Consider the following 18736-nt stretch of genomic DNA (forward strand, 5'->3'; position numbering starts at 1 on the left):
CTCCACCGTCAAGCCTTCTCCACACCATGACTTACTAATTTGGCCAAGAGATACCTCTTGAATTTCGTCAACTGATTCATCAATACCTGCAACATCACCATATTCATCAATTGCATATTTCTTCTCTATGTCTCATCTGTCCTCCTTCTTCTACAATCAACACAAAGCATAAATAATTAGAGCTCAAACAAGGAAGGAAATAAAGAAGAAGAAGAATCTGAACAAGAAGAACCATAGTCATGACAACAAGTGTGAAACAGTGCGAGAGAGCTCACATAATCAAACAAGGATAACTAAACAAATGTGTCTCTGAATTCTACTAGTGTGATCTCTCCTCTACATCACTTCATCATCTGCTTCTTGTCGTGGCTGTTAGTGGAGTTGCGGTTCCAGTTGAGTATCATCTAACAAACTGTGCTATGAGAATTAGTAGGCACAAATCAAGAAAATTTAACTAAAGAGAACCAAGCAATTCACAAGATGTTCTCAATTGACATGTAATTTTGAAGTATGAGGAGGAACCGAACCAAAAGACTGAAAATGATGCACCGTCTTCCTCGCAAATTTCAAAGCAGCCACGTCTTGGTTGTTAAAAAATAAAATAATTAGTTTAGGAAAAGCATACATGTCAACTATAATGTGACAACAATCATGAACAGCAAGCATTTATGGAAATATAGGCATGTGCAGTCAAAATATTAACTATCTTATCAGCATTGAGAGTCACTAAGGTCCAGGAACAGCTTCCTCCAGGCCTTTCTTCCCTGGTTTTTCCTCGTCTTGAATGAATTTCATTGTTTGCTTCAAGAAAACAAGAAAAAAACTTCAGTCAAGTAGCGGAACAGAACATCACACAAATGCAGTAAGCGGAATGGTTAGTTTTTTCTCCCCCAAACATCACGAGTCACAACAAGACACACGAAGTACTAGAAATCTCAATGCAAGACTAAACAAGATTTAGTTTTCTGCAACAAATTTCTAAAGAAGATGAAGAAGATTATTTTTCATGTACATACCTGCGAGTAAACAGTACGATATCAAGAACTAAAACCATCAAAAGTAGACATTTTAAGTGTATAATTCTGTAATTGACATGGGTATATGACTATAACCTTCTTAATTTGATGGTAGAGAGCCAAAAGTACCCAAACTCTTTGCTTAAGCTGTTAGGTTGACAGTGGTAGCCTTTCCACCATCATATCTCTTATTGAAATCCTCTTTAACCCTCTCCAAAAAGGCCATAGGAATATGCTTCCCAGCATATTCAATATCAACAACACAAAAACAACACAAGAAAATCAATATCATCTTCAAAAAGGAAAGATAAACCCCCCAAATTTCGAAAGCCTAAAAAAAATTTTGGTCTCGTTACCTTTGTGAATTTCCTAGCCTCCTTCCCTAGATTGACCAGTTTCAGCTTCAAATCTACACGAACAGACAAGTAATATTGTGATATATCAAAACAAGTTTTATGTGTACATACGACGACACTAACAATAAAGAGCTTCTCATATGTATTTTTTTGTATGATCTTCTCATATGTATTTTCTTGTATGATCTCCTCATGTATTTTCTTGGACGATCTACAAGAGAAAACATAGTTCAAGCTGATACATTACAACACCAAAGTGGAATTTTTTATATATTCACTGATATAACATGAGCTTTTAAAGACTTCTCATCAAAAAAATCATATAGACTAAAGACTCCAAGTATCATTGAACAATTTCCAACAATACATAATCCCTTTTTCCATCACATATGCACATTTTCATATAGATGTTCATACCAGTATATGAATGAACTACTTCATTCATTCATAGAACGCAATCCATTACATAAACAACCACAAGATACTTTAGGTTCTTCATTTTCATATAGATGTTCATATAACTTTGTGGTTTAAATATGTATTCAAAGATTCATACGTAAATCACACATCATAAAATATACAAATGTTACGGTTATGGTTGGTTTTGGATTATTCTGGATAGAGATTTTAAAATTCAAAAAGCGATAATTAATGCAATGATCTTCCCCTATCTTTGTGTTTAAATTTAATTTTAACGTGAAAAAGTAGTAAGAGAATGTTAAATACTTACAAAAGAAAACTTAAATCAAGTAATTAATTTTGAGTAATTTAAATTATTAAAAATGAGTTATTTTCACTCCAAGACAGTTCTGAGTTTTTTATTACACTCTAGGGCAGTTATTGCTCCTAGGGTAGTTTATTAAAACCATAAGCTAAACTACTCATAACTATTTTCTAACTATGTGTATTCTTGAAACTAAATGGGTACTACAATTTTTAATTTTATTCTTCTTTTCTTTTTCTTTTTCTTTCTCTTTCTCTTTCTCTTTCTCTTTCTCTTTCTCTTTCGTTTTCTCTTTCTCTTTCTCTTTCTCTTTCTCTTTCTCTTTCTCTTTCTTTGTAACACAGAAACATTTTTTTTCTTTCTCTATTACAATGGTTTTAAAGGTTAAAGAAGATGAAGATGAAGAAGCTGAGCGGTCGTCACCTAAACATAGTGTTAATATGAAGAAAGCTCTTGCCGCAAAAGCTTCTCGTCTTCTCCTACATCGCTGAAGCCCAGATCCGTCGTAGTGTTCCTTGTCATCTCCTTCGACGCGTTGAATCATCTCGTCATTTTTGCGTTTGAACAACATTCCCAGCGTCGTTATCTCATCTCTCTCGACGTCATGAAACTGTAAAAGTTCAAGAACATCAATGGCTACTTTTGGGTTTTTGCACTTTTGATCCTTAACATTTTGTATAATTTCGTTTTTAACCAAAACTGTTTAGTTGTGCGCTTTTGGTCTTTAACGTTTTCTAATTTTTCTTTGGTTTAGTTTAAAAATTAACCAATTATGTATTACAACTTTCTGTAAATGAAATTAAGCAATATATGTGTACAACTTCTTTACACCAATCCACATATATGTGTACAACTTCTTTACATATATTGGTTTATTTTCGATGTACATGTGTATACATTACAAAGTGTACACAAAAATAACCAGTCCATTTGTCTTATTATCTAATTTTTTTAAGTTTCTACACGTGTACACATCACAAAATGTACAGATATGTCATTTATTATTGTTGCTCAAAAAAATTTTGATCTTACATATGGGTATCTATGCATCAGTATACGCGTGGAAAATATTATACAAGTGAATCATTGTACATTCTAGTAAAATTTGTATGTACACATGGACATCATACGATTGTATACATTTTGAAACTAAAACTTGCAAAATATTGTCCACGCGTATGATGTCCATGTGTACACAATCGTATAATTTAGTTTGCATTATACACAATCGTATAATTTTGCAAGTTTCAAAATGTATACAATCGTATGATGTCCATGTGTACATATAAATTTTACTAGCATGTACAATGACTTACTTGTATAATATTGTCCACGCGTATACTGATGCATAGATACCCACATGTAGATCAAAAAAAATTTCAGCAACAATAATAAATGACATGTGTGTACATTTTGTAATGTGTACACGTGTAGAAACTTGAAAAAAATTAGATAATAAGACAAATGGCCTGGTAATTTTTGTGTACACTTTGTAATGTGTACATATGTACATCGACAATAAACCAATATATGTAAAGAAGTTGTACACATATATGTGGATTGGTGTAAAGAAGTTGTACACATATATGTGGATTGGTGTAAAGAAGTTGTACAGATATCTAATTAAGCAATTAAGCAATATATGTGTACAACTTCTTTACACCAATCCACATATATGTGTACAACTGCTTTTCATATATTGGTTTATTTTCGATGTACATGTGTACACATTACAAAGTGTACACAAAAATAACCAGTCCATTTGTCTTATTATCTACTTTTTTCAAGTTTCTACACGTGTACACATCACAAAATGTACATACATGTCATTTATTATTGTTGCTCCAAAAAATTTTGATCTTACTTATGGGTATCTATGCATCGGTATACGCGTGGACAATATTATACAAGTGAATCATTGTACATGTTAGTAAAATTTGTATGTACCCATGGACATCATACGATTGTATACATTTTGAAACTTACAAAATTATCCAATTAGATAGTATGGCAGATGAGATGTGATTCATATTAATTTGGTTGTTACGGAGCTGCGAAAATTATAGACTAGTAAAAGTACAAATTTCATTTAAAATTTCCACATGTATAATGTTTTAGTGATATATATGTGTACAACGTTTTACATATCCACATGTACAAAGAGTGTGTGCGACTAAACATGTACAAAGGGTGTGTGCAACTGAACATGGACATCCTACTAAATTTAGTTTGCATTCTACACAAAATGACAGTTTATCTAACGTATAAGTCTATGTATTTATGATTAAACTTAATTTAATTGTAATGTGGTTTTGGATATTCCATGTGGACACGTGGTGGTGTGCGTAGATAATGGTTGTTGGAGATTTGTTATGTGTACAATAGAGTGTAATGGAGTAGATGTGTACAATAAAAATGGTGGTGTGCATGTGTACATTAAATAAGGACGACATTTTCGAGAAGTGGGTGTTCCCCTCATATGTACGACATGGTTGTGTGCATGATCTGAATTGTACATGTGTACATATGTGAATGAAAAAAATAGTAGTCGTAAATGAGAAATGAATAACACACCATATTTGTCAGTACTTTTATGAATTAATCAATTTTATTTAATGAATAAAAACTCTTAGATTAACACTACAACAAATATGGGCATTGATAGCAAACGATTAGTGCTATGTTATTATTATTATTGCGTTTTCATAAATGCTATTACAGCCAACGCTATAATAGGACGGCATGATATGATAGCATTTTTACCAGGCGCTATAATAGGGTAACATATAATAGCGTATTGCTAATGTTGTTTTATATTTATTAATGACACATGAACCATGCTATATTGAACTATATAATAGTGGATATACGTTGCTATAAATAATTCATTTGTAACTATATTTATTTGCTATGATTCATGTTATACTAGCTCATTCTTGGTGTGATTATTTTATGTTTAGTAGCACTGATATTGAGCTGTATATATTTGAGTTGTAGCTTATATTATTCGCTTTCAGTGAGTCTTCCATAACTTAATATTATACCATATTCTGATCATATGAACCACTGCAATTGCAAAATAGTAACCAGTAATGAAGCTGAAATTGTATTCCATAATAGAAAATATATTATCCCACACAACATTTTTGTCATAATTCCAAGGGAGATACAATTCAAAGTTACAAATCTCAAACGAAGAACACAAGTCTCATTTGCAAAGAAAAAAAGAGAGAAGATGATGCAGTTCTTACTCCACATCAAATGATCCGTTCTTAGCACCCTTTCTTACGTTGCAGCAAGGTTTCTGTAGACATTGACAGTACTCCACCCGTAGCAGCAGTCATTATTACTTCATAACATATGATAGAAAACCGTCAACACCAAGCTCAGAATCTAGCCCTTGAACACGAGGACTTAGTGAATTTGCAGCAAGTTAGAAACCTACATAAACCGCAAACAAGAAAGCAAGTCGAATACTGAAGATTAATATATCAAAAATTTAAGACTAAAGAACCTCAGCAGATTTCAAATAGAAAAGAAGAATGTAATGACCACTACTTGCTAGAGAAGAAGAAGATGGTAGTTACTAACAGAGCACCAACAGCAACACAAAGCTGACCTGATTCTTTAAGGCAATTGAACGAACAGGTCTTGAGAAATCAACAAAGCTTCTTCATAACAATGTCAAGATCTGTGTATATTCATAATTTCTCTCTGATACACGGCTCTAGTTCGTAAGACACAAGACAGTGAATCAATGAACAAAATATTGAATTTGTTAAGCTGTTTAAAAAAGGAAGAGTTTTGTTCAAGACAGACTGTACAAGTACCTGAGTTATTTGCCTACAGTCACTTTGTCATTCTCATCTTCCTCTTCCTGAAAATATAGAGACACCCTTCTTTTTCTCTCCATCTCCATCACCCCTGTCTCCTGCAATCAGCACATAGCACAAATCCACCGTCAAGCTTACTGTATGCCATAAAACAATAAGATGAAAAAGTAAATAAATACAAGCAGCTACTAAGTATACAAAGAAAGAATGCTGAAAATATCTGATTAGTTTCAAACAACAGAGTGCTTAGAATATGTTGATAGCAACAACTAAAGTAGCATCCACTGGCACGCATAGTAAGTTAACTAATCTGCCTGTCAAACTTCTTTGTTTACCATAATGGTGATAATGTTTCAAAGCTCAAAGCACTATAATATAAATAATAAAAAATTTGGAAAACATATATGACAACGTAACGGAACAACATGATTACTAAAAGATGACCAAAAAAAACAGGATAAAGGAGTATCATTAACATCTATGTTTTACAAAAGAATATAATACAAAGACTTTTCTTGAGATTTTTCTTCCTGAGATTCAAAAAAAAAAAGAAAATCACTATTCTATGAAACTCATTATTCAGACATGGTTCTTTAACTAATAGAAAAGAGATAAGAATTCTCAAGACAAGAGCAGGAAGTAAGCAAGGACCTGGTGAAGAAGTAAGCAAGAATGTACAAGGTAGAGTAGATCCGGTTCATAATCATCTCCATGTTTGTCTTCTTCTTCTACTTTATGTTTCACTTCTTTAACTTCAGAAAAATCAAAAACTCCTATACCGCAGACAAGAAGGTAAGAAGAACTTGTTAAGCTTTAAAGAAAAGTAAAGAGTTTTGTTCAAGACAGACCCTCGGAGTACCTGAGTTCCTCTTGTCCATCCAAATACCTTGCTCTTCTGACTTCTCTCGTTTTGAGTCTGAAACTCCAACTATGTTTTCTCCAGCTCTACTTCTGCTTCTCTCTGTCTCCATCTCCTATGTCTCCTGCAATCAACACATAGGACAAATCCATCTTCAATCTTACTGTACGTCATCAATCAGATCTCTTAACATAGGAAAGAGCTTGCTCATTTCTCTATATGAAGAACACGAGAGGGGAGACTAACGTACCTTAGATTGGAAGCTCAAGAGGCAGGTTGTCTCTTCCCGTGTCTGTGGACCAAATCCATCTTCTTCCTTTTCTTCTCGCTCGAATGAAACCCCGGTACAAGCGGCGATGGAGCTCGAACACAGCAGATCTACGAAGCAGAGGCGAAAATGGCGGAGAGAAAGCAAGACCCGACCCGACCCAACCCAAGCACTGGTTATCTTAGACGAAGCAAGACACGACCCAAGCTCTCTCTCCTGTCTATCTTTGTTTCGTCTCGCCTCTTCTCTTCTCTGTTCTGTCTCAGAGACTCAGACTTTAGACACTAGGAAATAAGGAAATTGATAAAAGTAGAGTTTCAGTGTCTCTTTTTTTTTCTAAGTCTCGTGGTGGCTCTGATTTTTTTTTTCATTTAACTTAAGCAAAGAAATTGTTATCTTAACGAGCGAATATATGGCGCTCGTGTACTTTTCATCTAAGTATAGCGGTATTATTGATTTTTTCTTCCCATTCATAAATTTTTTCACAATAGCAATAATAAAATGCTATTAATGTTAACTAAAATTTTTTTTGGTCTTTCATAGCACTTACGAAAACTGTGCTATCGTATTCTGCTATTAATACCACTTTTTCTTGTAGTGTAATCATCTTATTCTTTGTGATCACATACAAATGGAAAACAACAAAATTGTTTAAATGTTGCAGTTTCATATTCAATGAGATGTTTCAAATGATTTTTATTGATGGTGATGATGACAAAAAACACTTGTGATAATTGTTGTATGTAAGAAATGAAAAACACATGTGATTCGGATGTAACTTTACGAACCACTTGGTGTCTACAATATATCATGTACACAAATTTATTGCTATCCACACGTATAAAGATTCATGTGACACAAATGAACTTGTACAAATAAATACATAGACTGGATAATTCTTTAGATACATGTGCAAGGAATTCATATGTACACCTAATAAATTTGTTAGATACATGTAGCTCAGCCTTTTCCCGGATTTAGGTGTACACATGGTTTTATGTCCACATGTACACATATATTTTATTGTTCACATGTACAATGATTCAGGCATACACATGGTTAATCTTTTTCATTACTCAGACTATGAAATCTTTATGAAATCTTATGACGTGATTCAAGACTTTATGAAATCTTATGACTTGTACGCAAGTATTTACTGTCCACATGTACAATGTCGTTTTTAGAAAAAAATCACATGTACCCGGGTTCTTTTGTACTTTTCACAAGTTATGATATTGATGATTCTAATGATTTTGAGTATCTTGTTATAGTTCATTTTGATCATATTAGGTTTCGTTTAGGTGTATATATTGCATTTGTTTATTTATTTACATATCGCATAGGCTAAAAGTGCAAATTTGGAAATTTATGGGCAAAATTTAAGAGCAATATGTATGTTCAAATAATTTTGGGATCAAAATCAAAATGATGAAAACTTGGGACCAGACTTGCAAAAATGCTAAAGTTATCCATGGTTGCTCTCGATTTCGTGATAATTGAAAACGCGTCGGAGATGAAAGATCAAAACTGAGATAAATCCCGACGAATATGGAGGAGATAAGACACGGCTGTGGTGGAGGAACTTTAATCTCTTTGTGGTGTCCCATTTGAAGGCACGGTAGTGGTTCTGGTGGATGATTTTTTTTATTTCAGAGTCTGGTCTATGGTGGATGATGGGACTTCTACATCATCTTCGCCGTCGTCTACGTCTCTACCGTCATTTATGTCTCCGTCGTCTCTATGCCGAAGTCGATAACGTCTCTGCTGTTTGTGTTATATATATGTTACTATTACACCATCATCGGAACTGTACCTTCACATATCTTAAAAGATAGATTGAGTAACATAGATTATAATTACATGAAGGTTTTTTTGAGATAATAATTTGAAGAGTCAGATTTCAGTTTAGAAAAAAAAAAGTTTGGGAGGAAAAAGACGAAGGAGAAAGATAAATGGGACCCATTTTATTTAAGATTGGTTTGACTATTAAATTAATATAAAATAAAAGGTTGTGATGAAATCTTTTCAATAAAATATATCTATTTATATAAAGTTGGGATTGCTTCTCTTCTAAGGTGTCCAACTCAGCAGACAGGTCAGAAACTCGAGTATTGTAGGCGTGACACGTGTCCCATTTGCTTAAACGATGAGTTTCATTAAACATTTGTTTCTTTCGATCAGGCTTTAAGATTTTCGTTGGGCTCCGTGTTACACTGTGATTCTGTGGAGTTTTTTGGGCTTTTTTAAAATGACGGCCCTTTGGCGATATCTTCTTCTTCGTCGCTCGAGAACAACTATGTCGATTAGATTTTATAAAACGACCTTCCATCTTCTTCCTCAGAGTAACACAATGTTACGATTAAGCCGTTTATCATCTTAAAATCCTCCTTTACTGTCTCCCACACAATCTGTATTCAATGTTATTTCTAGATCTGCAAGGCGGTGGTGGTTCAACTATAAAAATGTATGGATTTGTCTTTCGGTAATCATCATATCATTCTTGAAAGCTAACCAGTAAACAAGTTCTGTGAAATATTGCTAATGTTTCGGTATTCCTCTCCGATTTGCACTCAGATTGTAGACCGACCGTTCCTCCTCCACTTTTCAAGTCAGTTTTCTTTGTTTCTTTGAGGCTAACAATGTCCGCCGTGGTGGAGAGCTGATGGGCGTCGATATGCTCCTACTGGACTCCCATGTATGTTGTTTACATCTGCCATAATATGTCACCGGTTAGTTCTTAGGCCTTGATGGCATATTTTTTTTTGACTCTCTGCTGTGTTGAATCGGCAGTACAAATTAATTCTCTCATTTTAAAATTTTTTGTTAGTCATAATTATATATTTATTTCAATTCTTACGTTTTTTCACTCAGCCATTTTGCAAATTTTGATGATTGTTGTTTCTCTTCCATGTATGTTTAGGCAACCATGATGCCGGTCACCGTGAATCTCAACCGGCCTGCAACTCACAAGCCTCATCTGAAAGGGGGTGTGATTTATTCCCTAACCAGATCTGATGATCCGTTTTAGCGACTCAATCTCTTTCGATGAGGTTACCGAACCGGCTGCTACAATACCTCTTCAATCTTTTCGGTTCTGTAATCATAGTGACATGATCGGCCTTGCCAACACAAACACTCAGCTCCCAGGTAATGTATATTCTTCAAATTATTGATATATAGATATAATTGATTAGACGCATGTTCTTCTAAAACAGGTAACTCACAGAGGTTTATTAGATAAGTATCGTTTCATTAGTTACAAGTTACAACCAAAAAATAATAAGTCATATGGATGTAGCAGGTACACTCAAAGATTTCAATGCTAAGAGTTCAATCAGTGATGCTTCTTCACAAGATCTCATCCAAAAATAAGATGGTCAGTTGTAGTTGTAGTTGACACTTATAGACTGGTGGTGATGGACAGAGATATTTTCTGGGCAATTTCCAAATTGTGATAGTGCTCAAATTACCCAGTAGAGCTTACTCTCTCAAATAAGAGGTACAGCTGTAGTACTTAGGGATCGAATCACGAGGAGCTAGGGAACCAATTAAATAAAATCTACTAATCAATCCTAGGCAAGGTTGGTTTATATGATGTAAATGAAAATAACAATTCCTAAAATGAGCAAGGTAGTTGCTCTAACTAACAATAATATAGGTTGTTTAAATGTGATAAAGAGTGCTAGACATAGGGTTTCTATTCAGGAATGGAGATTATAATCTCTATAAATGCTTTAACAAGTTGCTTGCATGATACTATATATCTCAGCCGCTTAACTCAAGTGAAGTATCACTGGTTAAAATATCTAGATCTCTGGCCACACCTTTCGCATGATGACACAGAAAAAGAGTCGATCGATATCCTTTTGAGATATCAAGCGATACACCTTTCGCAGCGCCGATCGATTCACCTGTCGGGATATCGATCGACGGCTTCTAGATCTGCCTAGGCGCGAGCCGAATATGACCACAAGGTCTCAAGGAGGAACTTTCGTTCTTCTCAACGGGAAACATGCAAGCTCAAATGGATAATTCAAGATAATCTAAGATCCTAGTGATCTATGTTCTAGTTAGCTAATCCAAAACAAGCATAGGGTGCAATCCATTTGATGAGTATCACAACTTAGCAATTATAGTTTGGGGCTAATCCCACAAACCTATTTGAACCCTAGATCTAACAAGTAGACTACTCAGACATAGCTAAGCAATTCATAACAATAGATAGATGAAAGAATTGCATATATAGAATAAAGTAGAAATACAAAAGGAGATGAGAAATCTCTCCAATCTCTCAAACACAAATAAAACTCTAGTCTCTCTCTCACACTCTCTGCTTTGGGGGTTGTTAAAAGCTTGCTTCTTTCGAATGTTCAAGGTTTCCGTCAAAAACACTTAACAGGAATATTTAAGCATTTCCATTAGGTTAAAAACTCGTCAGGGGCAATCTCGTAATTTGGTGAAGTCTTGGTGAAGTAGTCAGCTAAACCATTTCGTCCTCGATATCGATCGACAACACTGAATGTGTATCGATCGATTATAATCTTCTAGTACGCGGATCTTCTCAGCTACATCGATCGACGACTCAGGATGAGTATCGATCGATTATAATCGCAATGTTGACTTCCGACTTAGTCTTGAATGGTCAACTCGGGTATATCATCTATATCATCTCTTGTACTCCAAAATGCTCCAAAAACATCACTTTCTCACAAAATGCTCCTGAACCTGAAAACATACCTAACAGGCTAGAAAACAGATTAAATATATAATAAAATACTAGTATACCATGGTTAAAAACGGGTAAAATCCATGGTATATAACCTCCCCCAGACTTAGTCCTTTGCTTGTCCTCAAGCAAAAACAGTAGTCTTTGGAAAAGGTTTGAAAAATAGCAGAAACTCAAAGATTAAAAATATTGAAGTCATCACTCTATGGGTTTGCAATTCATGTCTAAACATCCTAATCACAGAAGTTCATTATGCTTTATCCTAGCTTAGCAACCAAACTCATCTATTCAACAACTTAGCAAATCTCATCTGACATTCCCCTCTACTAACCTCATTTCTTAACATAAAATAAAAGTGCATGCTTTACCTTGGTAGTATCGATCAAAGAACACATGGATTCAACTCAAACAAGTATTTGAACACACATGTAGTCTTCTCTGATCCCTTTCTCCCCTCATCTCTCTTCTCTTAATCTCTTATTAGTTTCAATTTCAACAGGTTTCGATGCCACATAGGTCATCTAGTCCATCCCATTGACATTTGCATTGTAACTCATACATTTTTGGCAAAGTGTAGCGAATAATGGGGTTCGGTACTCAACATATCCCTCGTTTCCACAATGTGTGATCATCCTTGAGATTTAGAATACTGGGGTCGCGGGAGACACTCCTACCCCTCTGTCTCTCAAGAAATCATTTCAATCTTTTATAACATAAACTTAGATCTCGAGACGCTGAAGAGAGAGAAGGAAGGGAACCAGAAACACACAGACTTTTTACCTTCCAGACTTGTAAGAGAATTCCGATCCAGTGGTTTCTAAGTTTTTAGTGTTGGAGGTCAGCTTTGGTTCCTTCAAACAATCTTAGCTAGTGAATATAGATGGCAGGTTGATCCACTTTAGCATCTTTAGTACTATCTGCAATCAGTAATCTAGAATGGTGCTAAAGAGTGGTCAGACAATCAAATATAAATCTATATCAATGTTCCTTATTTAATACTTATGCGAAGAATAATTTTGAATAACAATTTAAATAATAAAAAACCAAAATAAAAACACATATTAGTAAACTCCCCCCCCCAGACTTAAATTACACTGTCCCAGTGTAACACAGCCGGTGGTGAGGTAAATAAATCATAAATAATAAGTATAACAAGGTAGAATGAATAAACCTGATCGACAAGGTGTCGATCGATTCGTAGTGGTATACGTCGATCGTTAGTAATGGTCGTGTGGTGTCGAGCGATATGAATGGTGAATGTCGGTCGATGGAATCATCATTCTACTTGGATCTAATAAAAACTGCAAAATAAATCCGAAAAATAAAAGCAAAAATGAAAAATAAATAAAATAAAGAAAAATAAAAGAAAACCTAATAGTGGGTTGCCTCCCACTCAGCGCTTTGTTATAGTCATTTAGCTTGACTGTGGTAGGTGAGTGACTCATGGGGTGCTGAAACTGCTGATTGCTGGGCAGCAATCATCAATTTTGTGTCTCCTACTATTGAACCATGTGGCGACGAAGCTTCTTGTGGCGTCATCCGCTCGTAGTTGTTTCTTATCTATCTTGAGGATTGTATCTTGAAGTTTCCTCACAGAATTCTCGATGTATTCGATGTTGCCAACCTTCTTGTCGATGGTCTAAAAGTGAATTACCCTAAAAGTGAATTACTCTCTCAAATAAGAGGTTCAGATGTAGTACTTAGAGATCGAATCCACAAGGACTCTAGGATTACTTGAAGGTTCAATTAAGTAGAAATAAAGATAGACTTAAGGTTTTATATGATTTAAAGCAGTAAATATTTATGTGAACAAGGGAGTTGTTCAGTAACTGAAGTGAAGGTTGTTTCTAAATGAGGAGGATAGCTAGATTCAGGTATTTCTCAGGTATGAACTTATGCAGTTTGAAAGCGACAATAGGGCTTTAGTCCTTTGAACTCAATCAATTGGTACGACCAGTAGGGTCTCTTTTACTAGATCCCGGATCTCAACTGTCGTTTGTTGATCTCGGAAAAGAGTCGATCGATATGACTTTTGTCTAATCGATCGATACACCTTTCATACAATCGATCGCTACAACGATGGTTGTATCGATCGATGGTAATTCTAGCAAGCATTATCGATTTGGTTGAACACGTTTTCTAATGATCTAGACCACCTTTCGCATGAGTCTAGTCAGTTAGATCACTTTAGTTTGTTTCAGGGTAAGGAGAGTATACAATTGGTTATCTCTTCAAACCTAAGATCTAGATTTAAGGGTGATCAATCCTAAATCTAGTATTAAGAATAACTAAGTGAAAGAACTAGTTTAATCACCCTAACAATTATCATAATCTCATCACATGATTCACCCTTATGAGAAACCTAAATATAACAATTAGGTTTACTCAGACATATTCATGAGAGACAAGATCATGATGGTTTGAATAAAACTTAATATGAAATAAGGAACACAAAGAGTAATGAGTAAGATAAAAAGGGAGTTCAAGATCTTCTCTGTTTTGCAGTCTCAGATCTATCTCTCCAACTCTAACTCTTCTCCTAAGGTAGCCAAATTGCTTCTCTTCTCCAATAGGTCTCTAGGCAAGTATGCCTCTAAAATGATACAAAACCCTAGTATATAAAGCCTAACAGGCGGCCATGGACTAATTGTGTAAAAATAGCACACTTGTGATACTTGAAAATCTTCTTAATCGTGATCCATCGAATGGCTTAATGTCGATCGACACTCTTCGATTTCTGTCGATCGATTGTAATTGACTCTAATCGTCCGATCTCGCATGTTTCCCTATCAGTCGATTCTTCATTCGTGAGAATACTCTAAAAATACCTCAAAAGTATTGCTTTCTTCAATTAGGTACATGTGCCTGAAAATACTCTAAAATACTTTGAAAACGAAGTAAATATGATTGAAAACTCTTATGTACCATGGCTAAAAACGGGTGAAATTCATGGTATATCAACTCCCCCAGACTTACTCTTTTGCTTATCCTCAAGCAAAACAAATTGTAGTCTCTCCGAAGGAGGTTTGAAAATGACTTGACTCTATTTTTGAAAACTTAAAAATCCTCACGTCTTCGTCATAAGAATCTAAACGGTCTCAACCACAAATGCACGTTTATACCTTATCCTATTTTAGCAACCAAATTCATCTATCCAACGACTTAGCAGATCTCGTCTAAAATTCTCCTTTACTAACCTCATTTCTTAACATAAAATAAAAGTGTGTGCTTTACCTTGGGAGTATCGATCAAAAGACACATGGATTCAACTCAAACAAGTTTCCTGAGCAGGTAGTCTTTTCTGATTCTTATCTCCTCTTATCTCTCTTCTCTGAATCTTTTATTAGTTTCAATTTCGACAGGTTTCGATGCCACATAGGCATCTAGTCCATCTTATTGACATTTGCATTGTAACTCATACATTTTTGACAAAGTGTAGCGAATAATGGGGCTTAGGAATCACTTCTACCCCTCGTTTCCACAATGTGTGATCATTCTTGAGATTTAGAATAATGGGGTCTTAGGAATCACTCCTACCCCTCTGCCTCTCAAGAAATCATATCAATCTTTTCTTTATAAACTTAGATCTTGAGATGCCGAAGAGAGAAGAAAGGAAACCAGAATTGCATTGACTTGTACCTTTTCAGTCTTGTAGGAGGATTCCGATCCAATGTATACCAAGCCCCAAGACAAGCTAAGATAGTAAGTATTAGGTTGGAGGTTAGCTTCGGTTCCTTTAAACAATCTGGGCAAGTGTGGCTGACTGACAGGTTGATTCACTTTGGTATCTCTAGTGCAATCTGTGGTTAATAAGTCTAGAGTAGTGCCAAAGAGTGGTTTTAGAAAATAAAAATTTATATTTCCTTTTTGACTCGAAAAACAATTTTAATTTTGAAAAATAGGTGATAAAAGATAAATATTAGTAACACTCTCCCCCAGACTTAAATTACACCGTCTCGGTGTAATAATAAGTAGGAGAAGTATAAATAGAAAAAAATTAGAAGTGTAGATATTGAAGCAAAGTGTCGTACCTTTCTGTCTTTCCTGTTGATCGATGTACCGGATATGGTATCGATCGACAGGTGAAGACAGAATGTGTGATAATGTGTTAGCACGGAACTCACTCACTCGTCTAGTTTGGCGCTCAAGTTAGCTCTGTTGTCAGTCCAAACACAAAGAAAATTAAACATATGAAATAGTGCAGAAACATAAAACATAGATAAGTTTAAAAAAACATAAATCCTGCAAATCCGAAACATAAACACAAAAATAAAAAGTCTGAAAGATAAAGAGATAAGGTAAGAAGGCTAGTCGGTGTCCTCCTCGTCCTCCTCGTGCTGGTACTGGTGAGATGGTCCTGGGTCTGCTGCTCTGACACTCCTCCTGCTCGCACATGGTGGTCGCGTGACTCTAGCCCAGATGGCTCGAAGAGCACTCACGACCGTCCTCTGAAAGTCTGCCTCAGGCATCGGGACGTCAGGTATGTCCGGGAAGTCAGGAAGGGGAGCTGCGGGTGCTGCCTGTGATCCTCCAACGCCACGCTCCATCGGTTCCTGGCGAGACTCGGTGGTGAGATCCAATAGGAACTCGTCGTCGGGCCTGTCAGTGAGTGATGCATGCGGGAGCTGAAACATACGGAAGCGGCGGTCAATCCTGAAGAACCAGAGAAGGCTCTCCTTGAGCCAACCGCAGTTCATCAGATGCTGCTCATCCATGAAGAGATGGCGGCGGTCTGCGGTACTCCTGTTCAGACGGACACCACAAAACTCAAAGATCGGTGTGAGAAGACTACCCACACTCTCCTTCTTCCTACCCGAGCCTGAGAAGGGTTTCTTCTTCAGTGAGATCAGATGATCGGCGAAGAGAGCTCCAAGGTTGGGGACAACCAGTCCCGCAGTGTCGAGGTGAGAGAGATCAACCAGTCCGTTCACCGCTGGGAAGAGTAGTGAGAGATCATGTAGGCGCACCTTGTTGGGCTCCATCTTGCACAAGAGAGTATTGGCAATGGCCCGTAGGAAGTAGCGGAGAGTCGGGTGATGAACGTCAGACTGAGTCGCTGAGCCGCTCCAACTGCATGTGCGTATGATCTTCCAGAAGTCGCTCGCACCAGGGAGAGGCGAGAACCTGCAAGATGTCGCATCCTCCTCAAAACCGAAGATGCTGTAGAGCTGGGGGATGGTTATCTAGTATCTCTTCCCTCGAGCAAAGAAAGAGAGAACGCCGTCGCCCGCGAATTTAGGACCGTCATGGCGGTAGGTGAGACGGACAGAGGCCATGAACTGGCGCACCAACGGAACGTGGAGGTCGTAGGCGTGCGTGGCTATGGTGCCCAACCCGAGCTGAGCAATCATCACGTACAGATCATCCCGGATCCGGATCTTGTGTGTGACCTCCGGGTCAATGAAGCGTGTAGGCTCGAGGTCGACATCGATCCAGGCGTTGTAGTGCAGGCTGTCGTAGTCGTCCCACTGCTCTGTGAGCTCTCTATCGAGACACTCTCTGCTGGAGATGACTGCCCTAGGGTCCGAGAAGTTGTGACCCTCCCTTTAAGCAATGTGGGTCTTATCCTCATGTGGCCATGGAGGCCTCTCGTCGTCCCTCGGGACTCGAGGTTGCCGGCGGTTTGAAGGGCCAGCGGGATCACTCCTCCTCTTCGTCCTCCTCTCTCTCTCTCAGTGTCCGATTCTGTGCTCATCTGAAAAGAAAAGTAAAATGAGTAAGTTAGCATTGGTTCGCGAAAAAGAGTAATATTGACCGATGCACACTCGTGTGTGTCGATCGACAGATCAAATCAGTGTTCATCAGAAAATCGGAAATCGATCGACAGGACAAAGTCTATGTCGATCGATAGCGACTCGCGAAACCTGCAATTCAACAGTTCATACGAAAACGAATCGAAAGAGAGGATTGGAGCAATACACACTGTCCTAGCACTTAGATAAACGGTTAAAACATCTTAAACAACCTAGAATTGCACCAAATCATCCCGATTTTCCCCAATTCAAAACCCAAACCCTAGGGTTTCAATCCAAAGAGAATTTCGGACCAATACCTTGGAGAATGAGAGAAATGCGAATGAAAACAGATGGAGGGCTTGAAATCGAGTGGTTTTGGGCAAAGAATGAACGGAAATGGTCAAGAATCGAGAGAGAAAAGGGAGTTTTAGGATTCAGCTAGGGTTTGTGAAATAAGGAAAGAAGAGGCGGATGTCGAGTTAAATGAGAAATTGCCTCGACATCCCCGTGTTGATCGATACGAACTTGTTGATATCGATCGACATACACTAGATATGATTTTCTTATCGTGATATGCTTTTGTTCGTTCCTTATATAACTTCGAATTTTCATATGCCAAATGTCGTATTTCATCGAGCTCGTTGAGCTGAATTAGACGTCTCTCGGCAGCTGGCTTAATATCAAAATTTAATAATTTGGTTGCCCATCTGCCTTGTGCTCCAGTTCAACTGGTAAATGGCATGATTTTCCGTACAGCAAGTGAAAGGGTGTCGTTCCCAGTGGTGTTTTATAAGCGGTCCGATATGCCCATAAGGCATTGTCTAGTTTGCGAGACCAATCTTTCCTGTCTATTCGGACAGTCTTCTCCAAGATTTCCTTGATTTGTCGGTTCGAAACTTCCACTTGTCCACTGGTTTGTGGGTGATAGGGTGTAGCCACTCGATGGTGGACACCATTCTTCTCAAGCAATTGGTCGAAAACCTTGTTGATGAAGTGTGATCCACCGTCACTAATGACTATTCTGGGAACTCCAAATCTTGGGAAGATAATGCTCTTGAAAAGTTTGATAACTACAGATGCATCATTAGTTGGCGAAGCAACTGCCTCAACCCATTTTGAGACGTAGTCTACAGCGACCAGGATATATTTGTTGCCATAAGAAGATGGGAAAGGACCCATAAAATCTATTCCCCAACAGTCGAAGACTTCTACTTCAAAG

The 18736-nt window shown here is 37.0% G+C and overlaps 1 long non-coding RNA gene across 2 annotated transcripts; it reads right to left on the minus strand.

Annotated features, from left to right (window-relative positions):
• Window positions 1–5185: 5185 nt before the first annotated feature.
• LOC108847255 (uncharacterized) lies at window positions 5186–7596 on the minus strand. Of its 2 annotated transcripts, XR_008934798.1 has the most exons (6): window positions 7039–7596; window positions 6789–6912; window positions 6581–6702; window positions 5927–6027; window positions 5655–5823; window positions 5186–5537 (listed from the first exon to the last, which is right to left on the minus strand). It is a non-coding gene; the product is annotated as an uncharacterized LOC108847255 (long non-coding RNA). The 2 variants fall into 2 exon arrangements; XR_008934797.1 differs by having other exon boundaries at window positions 5186–5823; window positions 7039–7589.
• Between the last annotated feature and the right edge of the window lie 11140 nt (window positions 7597–18736).

The sequence above is a fragment of the Raphanus sativus genome, chromosome 1, assembly GCF_000801105.2.
Source record: "Raphanus sativus cultivar WK10039 chromosome 1, ASM80110v3, whole genome shotgun sequence".
NCBI classification, from domain to species: Eukaryota; Viridiplantae; Streptophyta; class Magnoliopsida; order Brassicales; family Brassicaceae; genus Raphanus; species Raphanus sativus.